A 6470-nucleotide genomic window follows, 5' to 3' on the forward strand; every position below is an offset into this window, starting at 1 on the left:
TTTACTAATCTAGGATTACTTCCTTTCTTTCATGTAAATAGCTTTGGTGCACTTTCTTTAGACTAAAACTTGCTTGATCTTACTTGGAAAATCATTGAAAAACCTTCAACTAGACTATGTTAATCTCTATATTATTCTTTACCCAGTGCCAATGAAGGTAAACAATTTGAATGAACAGAATTAATCCACTTTGACAAGGGCATAGTTATTTTACTGGATGAGTCAGATAAATTTTTCTAATATTTTCTGCAAACTCAAATTCTGTGTTGTGTAGTCTACTCAGAATAGATTATATAAATGGCTATAAATTTGGAAGCCAAACCAATTGCTAAATTACCGATTCAAAAATAATCTTCAAAAATGTCACTATTTATGTATTTCTTATATTACATTAGTAGGTATTTGGGTTTTATTCCAGCATTTTTTTTTGTTTCATTGAGACAGTTCAAGCTTCCTGGTTATTACCTCCTTATAGCATCACTGAGTTTTCTACCATCAAAATTACCATTGACCATCTTTAATGGACTTGGTTTTCTTTTGCCCAGATATATTCAGGTATAAAAAGAACACTGATTGTTTGGCTTGAGTCAGGATTGAAACTATTATTACTTGAAGTCAAGGTTTTATATCTACTGAATTTCTCAGTGAAAGAGAAATATATCACCAGAAACATGAATAAGAAGTAATGGACATCAGTTAGGAGACTACAGGTAGATCTATGAGAATAATATAATAATATCAACGGTAATAATTAATATGTATTAAAAATGTATATATTTAGTTTATATAAGAGACTAGTTCAAGCATCTAAGAATATTTCTTATAATTCCACACACAAATCACCTTGTAAATGTAAGTACGTAGAATGATGCTCCACCTAATACACATTTAGTGTTCTATTTCTTCTTTATTAAGTTTTAATTGTTTTTATTGAGCTATATATTTTTCTCTGTTTTCTCCCTTCCTCCTCCCTCTCCTCCTCCTCTCTCCTATGGTTCCCATATTCCCAATTTACTCAGGAGATCTTGTCTTTTTCTACTTCCCATGTAGATTAGATCCATGTATGTCTTTCTTAGGGTCCTCATTGTTGTCTAGGTACTTTAGGATTATGAACTGTAAGCAGATTATTCTTTGTTTTATGTCTAAAAGTCACTTATGAATGAACATATATTATATTTGTCTTTCAGGGTCTGGGTTACTTCACTCATATGATGCTTTCTAGATCCATCCATTTGCCCTCAAATTGCAAGATGTCATTATTTTTTTCACTCTGTAGTACTCCATTGTTGGTTGGCATGCAAACTGGTACAGCTGTTTTGGATCTCAGTATGGCAAAATCTCAGAAAATTAGGCGACAACATACCTCAAGATCCAGCAATACTACATTTGAGTATATACTCAAAGGATATTCAATCATATCACAAAGACATGTGCTCAAATATGTTCATAGCAGCATTATTTGTCATAAACAGAACCTGGAAACAACCTAAATGCCTTTCAGCTGAAGAATAGTTAAGAAAAATATGGTGTATTTACATAATGGAGTATTAGAGTTCCATTTCTAGCTATTACTATGATTATACTTGTATTTAGTGAGATCATTGTGAAGACTGTTTATGCTCTAGTCAGGAGAGGATCTGTTTCCAGAAGATGAACATGGGAATACATTATTGGACACAGTGGATATCTGTGCCACGTGGGAGGTGAGTAGTTGGAAGAGGGACAGTGGAGGAGCTGAGAGAGGGAAACAGGGTCAGGCTTTAAAAAATGAGGTATATGCCTTTGGGTGTATAAATTCACTCTGTGTTACCAGAGTGAAGGGGAGGCATGCATTACTACAGTGTAATGAAGGGCAATGAATAGGTCCTCAGGACAACAGGAATGAATGAGACTTGCCAGAATATGTATTGTGAAAATCTCTGGTTCTTAGTAAGAACAAAGAAATTCCTTCATGACTGTCACTTTCTTCCCCTATTATCTTTACTCTTTTGATTTTTTTACATTCAGTTTCAGTGATCATCTGGGCAGTGTCTCCCTAGTGCACTTTCTCAATGTTAGTGTGATAATGATCAAACTCAGGGTCTATCACAACTATCAAGTGCTCTGCCACTGAACTGTATGTCTAGAGCAAAATGGTGTACTCTGAACTGCTCCACCTTGTATTTATTTCAATGTAAATATGACTCTTCACAGCTCCTTTGTTTCTAGGCAGTAGATAAGTGTAAGGTTTCAGGATTGGTCAAATCCAACTTTAATAGCAGACAGCTGGAGAAAATCTTGAAGAAGCCTGGTCTCAAGCACCAGCCTGTCTGCAACCAGGTGAGAAACTTCACACTCCTCTTAGTCTCATATACTTTTTCTTATCTCTGTTCTGATGTCTCCAGTCCATTTGTCACTTCCTCAATTCATCATGAACTTTGCTGTTATTAGCAGCCTTCCCCCCACAGAAAATACAGTTCTGGATCATTATGTTTTTTTCATAATAACATGAAATTGCGACTTTCCAATATAAATATTAAATATATATGTGTATTTCATATTTTTTCAAAAAATTCTATCATAATTTTCAGGAAACATTCTATATAATTTATAGACCAATGAAGAATATTTCTGTTTCCTAACTTATCTCAAAATAGTGTCAGTTTGTCACATGGACAAATATAACCAGACAGTGTATATCTCCATATACTTGTTTTCTTTATATTTCCCAATATTTTCTCCAATATTTTCTTTAATTTTTAGAATTACATTTGTTTGTGTGCATGTGCTGTGTATATGCATTAGTGTGTATACTTGTGTGTGTGTGTGTGTGTGTGTGTGTGTGTGTGTGTGTGTTGCATATGTGGAGGAGGACAGGAGATGACTTGTCAGTTTCACAGAACAAACTCAGGTCTGGCTTGTCAGCAAACCTCTTAACCCACTGAGCTGTCTCACTGGCCCTATTTATGAAACTTTCTTATGAACTTCTTCAAAGTTAGTTTCTCTACGTGTTCACTTTCAGAGAGTTACAAAAATATTTCCCAAGAATGAAGATGTGATCAGACATTGTTAGACTTATATTGAGAGAAATTAGCAATAATTCTTTTACATAATATGAACCTGTTTATATTTACATTTCTGGAAATGTCTTCAAGTTGTAATGCAAAATGGAATTTTAACTTCAATATCTGATTCATAACATATTAGATCTATTTGTAAAATGTCTTGTATCATTATGCTCCCTGCACACACACATATCTATGAAAATCCTTTTGGAATCCAATTTAGAGTCCACAATTGATAACCCCTTGATGTAAAAATTTTGGGGTAGAACATTTTGTAAACCTGTTTTATAATCTAAATAATTAATAGAATGTCCTCTTTGTAATTTTTCAGGAACAATTTACCCAAAAGGGCAAAACGTTCTTTACTTCTTCAAATATTTTCTTTAAGTATCTATGTTTGAATCATGTAGTAAGATATTGTCAAAATAATTCTAAATAACAGACTGAGGAAACTGTAAACAAATCAATTCCAATGGCTGTCACATAATCTATTGGAAAAGGAATGTTAATCTGGGCATTCGATTACTGTAATATGTTATGTCCCTGTAAATTCAATGCTATATTAGTCACATAAGGCTTTAATTTCCTCTTTGTCCATCTGGCCTATATATTTGACCTATCTCTTGTTTTGTTTTACCTGAGATATAATTTGTACATTTGCCTCCTGAAGAGTTCAATTTGAATGCCAAGATTCTGGTGGCATTACTGTTACATCTTCCCCTATGTCTACAAGTCCATTAATATTTATTCTTATTTTAAACTTTGGTCTTTGTTCCTTTATAGAAGCTTGCCAACATATTTTCTTTATGGCATTTTCTAAACTTTTTGTTTTCATCTTTTAAAGCATCCATAGCAGTAGGTTTTTTTCTATACTAGGCATTAGGTTTCTGCATAGGAGTTTCCCCCATAGTGAGATGGAATGACTGAACCAAATTTGACATGGTATCTGCAAAGGGTTACCTTGACTGTCCTTTGTTGATCTTCACTCATTGGTATAATGTTTCACCTTCTGGATACTCCAGAGGTCAAGAGTCTTCATTTGGATAATTCCTCAAAGAAATATTTTCCCAGGAATACCCTGTCTACAAGGTAACCAGGTTTGCACTAATTAAACACCAAACATTTTGATTTTGTTTTAAGTCTCTGGAAATTATCCTAGCCAATTATCATCATGGTTATGAGATTTACAATTGACTGTATGTTATATCCATTCTCCTATGGGTGGTAATCTTGCCTTTCATGAATTAATTATTCCTTTTCATTTTAAATTAACATTTTCAAAAACCAAAGATTCAGTTAGTATTGTCTAGCTTCTAAGTTTGGTATCATTCTATTTACAGATGAAGTCAACTTTTGTAAAAGAAATTAGTGACAGTTTCTTTTGAGTGCTGTATAACTTTAGTAAATATCTGTGGGAGTCTTCTGTTTTGTGTTGATTTGGTTAAATAAAGAAACTGCCTTGGCTTTTTGATAAGACAGAAAATTAGGTAGGCGGAGAAAACAGAACAGAATGCTGGGAGACAGAAGCCGAGTCAGACAGACTCCATGCCTCTCCTCTCTGAGACAGAAGCAGGTTAAGAATCTCCCTGATAAGCCACCAGCTCGTGGTGCTACACAGATTATTAGAAATGGGTTGATCTAGATGTGAGAGCTAGCTGGTGGGAGGCTGGAGCTGATGGGCTAAGCAGTGTTTGAAAGAATACAGTTTCCGTGTAATTATTTCTGGTAAAACTAGCCAGGTGGTGGGACGCAAATATCTCTGTTCTCTTTCCAATTCTTTTATTCTGTCCCAAACTTTCAAAGCTGCTGCATAGCATAGAGTCAAGGTGCTGTCATCATATATAGACTGCCTTTGTTCTTCAGCATAATCCCCTTCTCAAAGAAGTTGATCTTGGGAAATTTCAATACCTCTAAGCCTACTTCACTGTTCAATTGTCCTAGCTCCATCTTTCCACAAGCATGACTGCAATTGAGGACCAGACTCTGATACTGCTGTGACCAATTCTTCCAGTCATATAGGATAATTCTGCTATAAGTTGACCTTGATTTTAACATCTGCCTCACAAAAGGTGAATTTGTACCATATGATATTATCATTTCCTTAAATTTCCTCAAATCTAACATCTCCACAAGAATCCAGTTAGCTCTTTTACAGCATTCTATGTAACTGTCATTTGACACTTGTTTCTGTAGGGTGACTAGATAAATTAATGATGTTGTTTGATAGCCTTGACCATTCCTCTCTAATTTTATAATATAATGGTGGGGTAGCTTATCCTATAAATTCTTCTCCCTATATCTGAATATCTCTTAAGGCTTGTAACTTATTAGTCAAAATGGCATTATTTTCTCTATCTTGACACTCATATCTACCAAATTTTTAGGAATTACCAAATCACTATTTTTGAGAATTTCCAAAGTGAAAATGCTTATTATTAACATCACATAAATCCCAGTTAAGTTACATATCCCCTTATTTAATTGCTCCATTCATAAAATATTCATTATGGAATCATACAGTGACCTAACTCCCTCCATTGTAATGCTGTTTCCCATTCTTAGCATAGGGGAATTCTCTCCTTTTTGTAAAACCAATTTCCTCCAAAAGTCCCATCAAATCTGCTGAGGATGACAGTAAAGTGTGAGACTGACTACTACGGTTTAGCACATCTGAACAGAGAACACAGGTGGTGCACAACCTGACTGATTACAACTGCAACTGTTTGTATGCAGCTATGAGCTGAGAGTGTGTGACAGTTGCAACAACAGTAGAAGCTCAAACAGGTACCAAGCCAGCTATCTAGCTTGGCAGAAAATCGAGAAGAGCCCAGAGGAAGCCAATATACCACGGGTAATAGTGAGCTGGCTATATGAAAAATGCACACAAGTGATCATGTAGAAGAAGCCCTTCTGGTGAGAGCTGCCTGAAGGGACTAACTACAGGGCATTTGGAGTCTAAGAGCCTGTGGAGATTGCTATATAATAGCAGCCACAGAAAAATCCCAGACCCACTCAGAGGAATGGGGCAAGAGTGGAAAGCCAGCTGACTCTGTGGCTCTGGTTGCAGCTGTGTTCATTTGTCATAGCTGAGTTGCTGAAAAGCCAGGGATGAGCAGCTATCCCATGCTTTTGTGCCCCAAGTTGGATGCTAGGTACAGTGTAAGTCTAACTAATATTATCAATAAAATCAAAATCAGATATCAAGGTAAAAATCTGAAAAATCAGAAAAGCAGAGGAGCAGCCACAGTGACTTTTTACCTTTTCCATTCTTCCATCCAAAAGGCTTGAGATCTTGTCCCTGCCCCACCTATTCACTTACTCACTCCTTGTCTCCTTTCTGCACATTCCTCCAGATATCTAATATTAACTAGTCCCTAGCTCCATACTCCAATTCCAAGCAAGTTTCATTTTTCAGAACAAAAACAA

This window comes from Microtus ochrogaster, unplaced genomic scaffold, assembly GCF_000317375.1.
Source record: "Microtus ochrogaster isolate Prairie Vole_2 unplaced genomic scaffold, MicOch1.0 UNK2, whole genome shotgun sequence".
Taxonomy (NCBI): domain Eukaryota; kingdom Metazoa; phylum Chordata; class Mammalia; order Rodentia; family Cricetidae; genus Microtus; species Microtus ochrogaster.